The sequence below is a fragment of the Physella acuta genome, unplaced genomic scaffold (genome assembly GCF_028476545.2).
Source record: "Physella acuta isolate Inbredline_101_S28 unplaced genomic scaffold, ASM2847654v3 ptg000307l, whole genome shotgun sequence".
Taxonomy (NCBI): Eukaryota; Metazoa; Mollusca; class Gastropoda; family Physidae; genus Physella; species Physella acuta.
The window spans coordinates 562,886-571,839 of NW_026731826.1; the positions used below are offsets into that span (position 1 = coordinate 562,886).

The following is an 8,954-nucleotide window of genomic DNA, read 5'->3' on the forward strand; positions in this document are numbered from 1 at the left end:
CTTAGGCTGTATGTTCTGTTTCTAAATTGAACTGTAAATTATTTTGTTTTTGTTGAGAAAATAATATTGAAAATATTAAATTAGGAATATGTAGAGTTGTGAGATATAAAGTAGAACAACATTTCATAGCACATAGTAGAACAAAACCAACACGAACAATGACTAAGTGTTACTAATGTTTAAGTCATCTACAACTTTAGTGTGTGGTGAGTAGATAAACCCTGACTGTGAGCGGAGTGGAGGCCCACAACAGCAAGGTGAATGGTGACTAGACACGTAGATGCTAAACAATAACAAGGTGCATGGTGACTCGACACGTAGATAGTAAAGGTGAGACATAGATTAAGGTGAGATTTACATCGCGTTATATCTCTGTATGTGACACATTTTGTCACGTATTTGACAAATGTGCAGGAAATTAATCGTCACATTTATCATTAAAGTGATAGAGGGTCAAATAAATTGTTACCCGCGTGAACATCAAAACCCTACGACATTCATCGTACCTGAGAATGTGCCATTAAAGTGACATATTGTCAGATATATTTTTAAAAATATGGCAGATAGCAAAATATCAAACTTGGGACAAGAGGTTTTTTTTTCTAAACTCAGTTTGAAGCCATAAATACATAAATTATAATAACTAAAATAGACCAGAATCCTTTTTAATCTGTAAATTCATTTTCTGATGCCAGAAACAAAGTCATATAAAAAGCCTATCTACATAGTGTGATTTTAATTATTTGTAAACGTGCATTCATTTTCTAATGCCAGAAAGATAGTAATATAAGAAGCATATTTGCTTATTGTGATTTTAATTATGTTGATTTTAATTATTTGTAAGCGTGCATTCATTTTCTAATTCTAGAACGGTGTAATATATGTGACAGTATATAACACTCTACCAAATTTGCATTATGTGTTTTTCACACAGCACATTTTTTTTTATTGCGCGACAACCGATTTTGAAATTGTGTTGCAAACTAATTATTTTTTAGTTGTCGTTCTTAGAGAAATGGATTACCGTCCTTCCTCCAACAGTTGAGACAGATTACTACAAGGGAACTAACTATAATAAGGCCGCTGAAGATCATTGTCAGACCATAGACCATCACTTGCGGTACTTCGCCTGTGTAAACAAAAAGTATTTTCATATAGGTTGGTAATGGTTTGATAAAGAGCTAAAGTTTGCTTTAAAAAAGCTTGACAAAAAAATATAAATCAAGTTTACAACAGTTAAGTTTTAGTTTTGACTTCTTTAATAAGACGATAGTATTATAAGGCTAGATAAATACTAATTCTCATTGTAGATATAGCAATTGTACTCAAATGTGTTCAAGTGAAAAAAAACAAAAAAATATACACGTTTTTAAAATTGTATAAATAGCCATACTTTGATTAAAATACCCGCATATATATATATATATATATATATATATATATATATATATATATATATATATATATATATATATATATATATATATATATATATATATATATATATATATATATATATATATATATATATAAATCATACATGAGCAGAGTTAATCAAAACAAACAAATTATTACATTGCATTATAGCAAGAAAAAGTAAACATAAACCATAACTCTGACCATGATTTATGCAAAAAGTTTACACACGTGTGGAGCTTTTTGCAAAGTTTTCAATTTTTTTTTTTTGACAACTATTCGAGTTTTCAGAGAAAGCTGTATAGAATTCTACACTAGATTATAATACCTTGTGTTTTATGCACGCATACACATACGCTAATCTCTGAGCAGTTTTGGGTAGGTCGAGGTTTTCTTTCATTACAAAACTTCACGTTCAGATCTAATGTAGTGTGATCACATATCTTTGTCAGGCTTGAGGTCATCACTGGGGATAGAAGTATTATGAGTTCGGGCCCTATGTTATGCTGTTCTGTATATTTATTATGGTATTTAACAAAGTATTTATATGTAAATGCTAATGTATATGCTAATATAAGTAAAAGTTGGGAAAATATTCGCACCACCCCATCAAACTTTCGATTTGCACCCCCCCTCAAGTTTTTCTCTATATATTTTGCTATTTTTTGCTTTGGTGTCACCCCCCTAAATGGTGTCACCCGGTGAGGTCCGCACCCCCCCCCCCCGCCCCTCCCCCCCCCCCTTCGCTACGCCTCTGGGTTACTTTACGTTTAAGCAAAATTGATGTTGAGCAAAAACATGATTGCGATTTATTAAATTAATTTGCCTGTAAAATTATGGTGGTTTTGTAGATAGGCCTGTGAGTTCTGTTGTGTTATGTTTTTATTTTGAATATCATAATTGTTTTGCCTAATGTTAGTTTCTCACTGGACTAGACAACAACTCTGACAGAAAAAAAAGTACTTACGTGTATCGCAAGTTTTGTTTATTTTCTTCACCTCTAGCGCCGAGATGACAAGACTGGTGAGGGAACAATGGCCTTTGGCGAGATGACTAATTGGAAAGCATTCATTTATAGAGACCTGCTTTATATCCACTAAACACGAGTCAGAAAGCGGAAAGCTATGGGAATAGTTGTGAATCTGGCATTCCTGTACAAGTGTACCTGGATAAATGAGCAGCAAAATGTATAATTAAACTTTAGGTCTTTTTCTCGTATTGTTTATATGTTGCTGATACAGAAAAGTAAAAAAGTTCCCCTATCAAAACTGACGATCTATGGGGCAAGTAAAGAGTTCCCATGTTACTATGACCTCGGCATATAACGCGATAGTGTGGTCAGCACTATGCCCAGCCGCCTTTACTTTCCCTAACCTGAGTTAGGTACCCATAAAAGCTGGGTAGACTCAGGGAATTGAACCCTGATTTGAACTCGAGATTTACGGGTTAGCAGTCTAGTTCTCTACCGTTAGTCAGTTCGTTCTTTATTATTTATGAAGGCTTATTGAATATTTCGCTTTCGATGAAGAAATATTCCTAGTTGGCTAAAGTTGCTTACACATCTAAAATACATTTTTAATTATTAAAATATTGTTTCATACACCAACTCATGAAAGAAGACAGTTGATCGTGGAATAAATGCGTATAGTATTTTTGTTGTATATACAAAAAGATCAAATAAAAAAATAATATGGCACAGTTGGCACATAAATAAAATGGTGAAATAACACATAAATATCACTAAGATTAGACTATGTCTTTTTAAAATGTGAATAATTCAACATTATTTAATTCAAAACACAGAGTAAATACATATAAATTACTTAAATTAATATGAACGTAAAAACGTTTTACAATGTATATAACATACCTAAACAGCTATCTAGCCATAGGCTGGATATAAAAAACGATATAACTTTTCGCTTGTAGAAATCCGATAGATTCATTATTGAAATCGTTGTAACGAACTCATACCACTGTCTTTTACATATTGATTACAGTAAATTCGACACAGCTAAAAGTCACTTACCAGCAAAATCTTATCTAGCTGTACAATACATTTCCTGGTCGCCTCGAGTGGTTTTTCTTTGTTGTCAAATGTTGACTATGTAGGTTTTTAAAAACCTAGGAATAGCTCACTTGTTCAACTTGACGATTGAAAGTTCAAGTTGTTGTCAGTTTACTTTCAGTTTCTATTGCCCGACAGTACTCTAGCTAATTGCAACGGCTCGAAAAATGCATTGTTTTCATTCATTTTGATAAGTTGTAACCTCTTATTTTGTTTGAGCTTTGGACATGTTAGTTACATTTATGATAAGGGCAAGGGTTAAAAACAATAAAATTACGATTATCGCTACGGGTTACTGTTAGGTAAGTTATTGTGTATATAGAGGAATTGACCGGGATGGTCTAGTGGTAGAGAGCTAGAGTGCTACCCAGATAGTCTCGAGTTCGAATCCGGGTTCATGTCAGTAGAATTTCCCTTATTCCACCCAGCTCAGATGTAAACCTAACTTACATTAGGGCAAAACACTATCCGTTCCTATGCCGAAGTCTCTGAAAAAGATGAACTCTACTTCATCTGCACAATGTCTCTTAGGCTCGAATGGGAAAGATAGGTACAGTTTACACATTATAGGTTTGATTTAGTCAGTGATATACATTTTACTGTGATGTCTGTATGAAAACTTATTGTAATAAATAACAACGCATCTACTTTACGCGGCTGGTCACTCCTTAACATTATCCCCTTGCAGCTGCTTATAGTTTTGATATCTATGGATCTATATCGTTTTCGTCTGCAAATACACGTGAATTGGATTGGGCTATTTTTAGGATTTGTCGGTCTATATTGACTGAATGTTTGTTAGTCTATATTGACTGCCCTGTTTGTTAGTCTATATTGACTGTCCTATTTGTTTGTCTGGTCTATATTGACTGCCCCGTTTGTCAGTCTATATTGACTGCCCTGTTTGTTAGACTATATTGACTGTCCTATTTGTTAGTCTATATTAACTGCCCTATTTGTTAGTCTATATTAACTGCCCTATTTGTTAGTCTATATTGACTGCCCTATTTGTTTGTCTGGTCTATATTGACTGCCCTGTTTGTTAGTCTATATTGACTGTCCTATTTGTTAGTCTATATTAACTGCCCTATTTGTTAGTCTATATTGACTGCCCTATTTGTTTGTCTGGTCTATATTGACTGCCCTATTTGTTAGTCTATATTGACTGCCCTGTTTGTTAGTCTACATTGACTGCCCTGTTTGTTAGTCTATATTGACTGCCTTATTTGTTAGTCTATATTGACTGCCCTGTTTGTTAGTCTATATTAACTGCCTTATTTTTTAGTCTATATTGACTGTCCTATTTGTTAGTCTATATTGACTGCCCTATTTGTTAGTCTATATTGACTGCCTTATTTGTTAGTCTATATTGACTGCCCTGTTTGTTAGTCTATATTAACTGCCTTATTTTTTAGTCTATATTGACTGTCCTATTTTGTTGGTCTATATTGACTGCACTATTTGTTAGTCTATATTGACTGCCTTATTTGTTAGTCTATATTGACTGCCTTCTTTGTTAGTCTATATTAACTTCTCTATTTGTTAGTCTATATTGACTGCCTTATTTGTTAGTCTATATTCTATATTGACTGTCCTATTTGTTAGTCTATATTGACTGTCCTATTTGTTAGTCTATATTGACTGCTCTATTTGTTCGTCTATATTGACTGCCCTATTTGTTTGTCTGGTCTATATTGACTGCCCTATTTGTTAGTCTATATTGACTGCCTTATTTGTTAGTCTATATTGACTGCCTTATTTGTTAGTCTATATTAACTGCTCTATTTGTTAGTCTATATTGACTGTCATATTTTGTTGGTCTATATTGACTACACTATTTGTTAGTCTATATTGACTGCCTTATTTGTTAGTCTATATTGACTGCACTATGTTTTAGTCTATATTGACTGCCTTATTTGTTAGTCTATATTAACTGCTCTATTTGTTAGTCTATATTGACTGCCCCATTTGTTAGTCTATATTGACTGCTCTATTTGTTGGTCTACATTGACTGCTCTATTTGTAAGTCTATATTGACTGGACTATTTGTTAGTCTATATTAACTGCTCTATTTGTTAGTCTATATTGACTGCCTTATTTGTTAGTCTATATTGACTGTCCTATTTGTTAGTCTATATTGACTGCCCTATTTGTTTGTCTGGTCTATATTGACTGCCCTATTTGTTAGTCTATATTGACTGCCCTATTTGTTAGTCTATATTAACTGCCTTATTTGTTAGTCTATATTAACTACCTTATTTGTTAGTCTATATTAACTGCTCTATTTGTTAGTCTATATTGACTGCCTTATTTGTCAGTCTATATTGACTGCCCTGTTTGTTAGTCTATATTGACTGTCCTATTTGTTAGTCTATATTGACTGCCTTATTTGTGAGTCTATATTAACTGCCTTATTTGTTAGTCTATATTAACTGCTCTATTTGTTAGTCTATATTGACTGCCTTATTTGTTAGTCTATATTGACTGCCTTATTTGTTAGTCTATATTAACTGCTCTATTTGTTAGTCTATATTGACTGTCCTATTTGTTAGTCTATATTGACTGCCCTATTTGTTAGTCTATATTGACCTCCCTATTTGTTTGTCTGGTCTATATTGACTGCCCTATTTGTTAGTCTATATTGACTGCCTTATTTGTTAGTCTATATTGACTGTCCTATGTTGTCGGTCTATATTGACTGTCCTATTTGTTAGTCTATATTAACTGCCTTATTTGTTAGTCTATATTAACTGCTCTATTTGTTAGTCTATATTGACTGTCCTATTTGTTAGTCTATATTGACTGCCCTATTTGTTAGTCTATATAGACTGTCCTATTTGTTAGTCTATATTAACTGCTCTTTTTGTTAGTCTATATTGACTGTCCTATTTGTTAGTCTATATTAACTGCTCTATTTTCTAGACTATATTGACTGTCCTATTTGTTAGTCTATATTGACTGCCTTATTTGTTAGTCTATATTGACTGCCCTGTTTGTTAGTCTATATTAACTGCCTTATTTTTTAGTCTATATTGACTGTCCTATTTTGTTGGTCTATATTGACTGTCCTATTTTGTTGGTCTATATTGACTGTCTTATTTTGTTGGTCTATATTGACTGTCTTATTTTGTTGGTCTATATTAACTGTCCTATTTGTCCAGGACACAATTGGGAACAGAAAATAATCAATCTATTTGGGATCTGCGTTTGAATGTCCTTGCTATGGATGAATTTCAACCTTAATATTTATCTAAATGTCGTGACGTTAATTAAACACCAGACATTGTTTAACAGCTAGAACCCGAGTCTATCATACTGCCTGTCATGACGTGGAACATTTAATGATTTAGTTTTAAAGAATACAATTGTTACGAAAGAAAATATGTATCTAGAGCTGCTGTTCGAACTTCAAAGCTGCATGTAATAGAACGAGAATAAATAAATTTATTCAAACTGGAAAGCTCTTGAGCTACTACTTCAGGGGTTTTTAACTTTTTTTAGAGGTACCGAACCCCAACAGTTTTATTTGCGCTTTCACCGAACACTTCTTGATAGTTCCATCGTCCGCACTGTCAAAATCATATCTTGAATCATGTGAGTCGGGTGTATATTTACCTCAGTCGATCCCCTGGGACTGACTCACCGAACTCCTGAGGTTCGATCGAACCCAGGCTAAGAACCACTATGCGAGTCAGTAATTAGCTCAATATTGATCGAACACAGAAGGAATTTAATGCTTTATTAAAAGGTAATGAATTTTCTTTCAGTTAGAGCTTTAACCCCCCCTCCCACACACACGCACACACCAGCCCCCACAACAAATGGAGAGTTGGGCTAGAGCAAACCAATTATAACTGTCATGGCTATATCGTTGGCCCGTGTTTAGACAAGTTATTGATTGGCTCATTGAAATAGGAAACGATGTTTTATAAGAGAACATTTGAGTACATCAGTCACATATAATGGGCTGCGGAGCTTACATGAGCTCAACTATAGAAAGCTGCCAGTTCGGTGGAGAAGTAGCTTCAATAATTTATCCTCAGGGTATTCGAAGAACGAAGTCAAGCAAGTCATACTATTGTTCTGTCAATCAAGTTTTGAAAGGGTCAGCGGAATAAATTAAAGCTGACCTCATTGGAACAAAGACTTGCTTAGTTCTGTACCGGTGATCTAACGAGGTGGGATGGCCTGGCCTAGATGTAGAGCGCTAGGCTGCTAAAATGAATGTCTCGAGTTTGAATACGGGTTTAAGTCAGTAGAGCGTACCTGAGTCTACACAGCTCTTGTTAGTACCTACCTCACGTTTGTGTGAGTGTAAACAAAATGATGACCACACCTGTCATACATATGACGATTGTTAAGTAACATGAGCCTTCAGGATCAAATAGTGTAAGCTTTCCCTGAGAAACACGAGACTACATATTTGACATACAACACTAAGCAAGCCTTAGACACTGCATTTGTTTTAAACTTTATACTGTCTTAGTAGCTCAATCGCTAAAATGAAGAGAGAATTTGAAGATAATGTACTGTGAGTCATGATACTTTTAAATCGATCAAAAGTATCTATAACACTCACGTAATCATGAGAAACCTCCTCAGCTGTCATATCATATATTAACTGAATTGTGGTTGTGATACAAAATCGACCCAACAAGTTTGTTGGACGGGAAACGTCAGGTACTTATCTACGTGAGTATCTGTAGAACAACACAACTCAGTTTTTGCATGATCAGCTGTTGTCGAACTTTCAGTACATCACATCAACACTGACAGATCCTCGAAAAGTGACACAGTGGCGAACATGATTTCTTTTATAAGTGGCCAAGTGATTTGTAATCGATGATTGTTAATCGATAATAGCTTATAATCAAACCGATTTCAAAGTGGTTGTTTATATTAAGACTTAGCTGAAGAATCAATGTTATAATTTGCTGTTTAGTTTTAGGTAAAGTTTGTGATTCGGATATTCAATTTAATGTCATTTTTAAATTGGCCTGTGACCAAATAACAAGAATGTTCCAGATTTTTAAACTCTGGATAATTTCTTGCATTCTGCTATCAGGTAGGTGTTAATTAATTTAACATTCTTAATGAAGTTTCTTTTAATCTTTTAATTAGAGATTTGACAGTGTTGCAACAAGTATTGAAATCAATCTGAGTGTTGGGACAGGACTGTTGCCTGCAGTGTTACCTCTTAGCTAATGTTGTATACGACTTTTATCTTTGTTTCACAATCGCTCTTTGAATAAGTCGATAGTCGTAAACATATCAATATTAAATATTCAAGAATAAAACTGTTTAAAAAAATACGTTTTGTTATCTTAACAACTTAGATATTCAAGCTGACATAATATTTGCATGCAATGTATTTTTACATAGATGTTGTTGGGAATCCCTGCTTTTTCTGGAATTCTTCTGTTTATATGGACAAGTATTGCTACCGATTGTATGATGTTGTAAGTAATTG

The 8,954-nt window shown here is 33.8% G+C and overlaps 1 long non-coding RNA gene across 1 annotated transcript; it reads right to left on the bottom strand.

Annotated features, from left to right (window-relative positions):
• On the bottom strand, positions 1-1,851 carry LOC131939987 (uncharacterized). The gene is made up of 3 exons (XR_009386506.1): positions 1,745-1,851; positions 1,025-1,129; positions 1-31 (listed from the first exon to the last, which is right to left on the bottom strand). It is a non-coding gene; the product is annotated as an uncharacterized LOC131939987 (long non-coding RNA).
• Between the last annotated feature and the right edge of the window lie 7,103 nt (positions 1,852-8,954).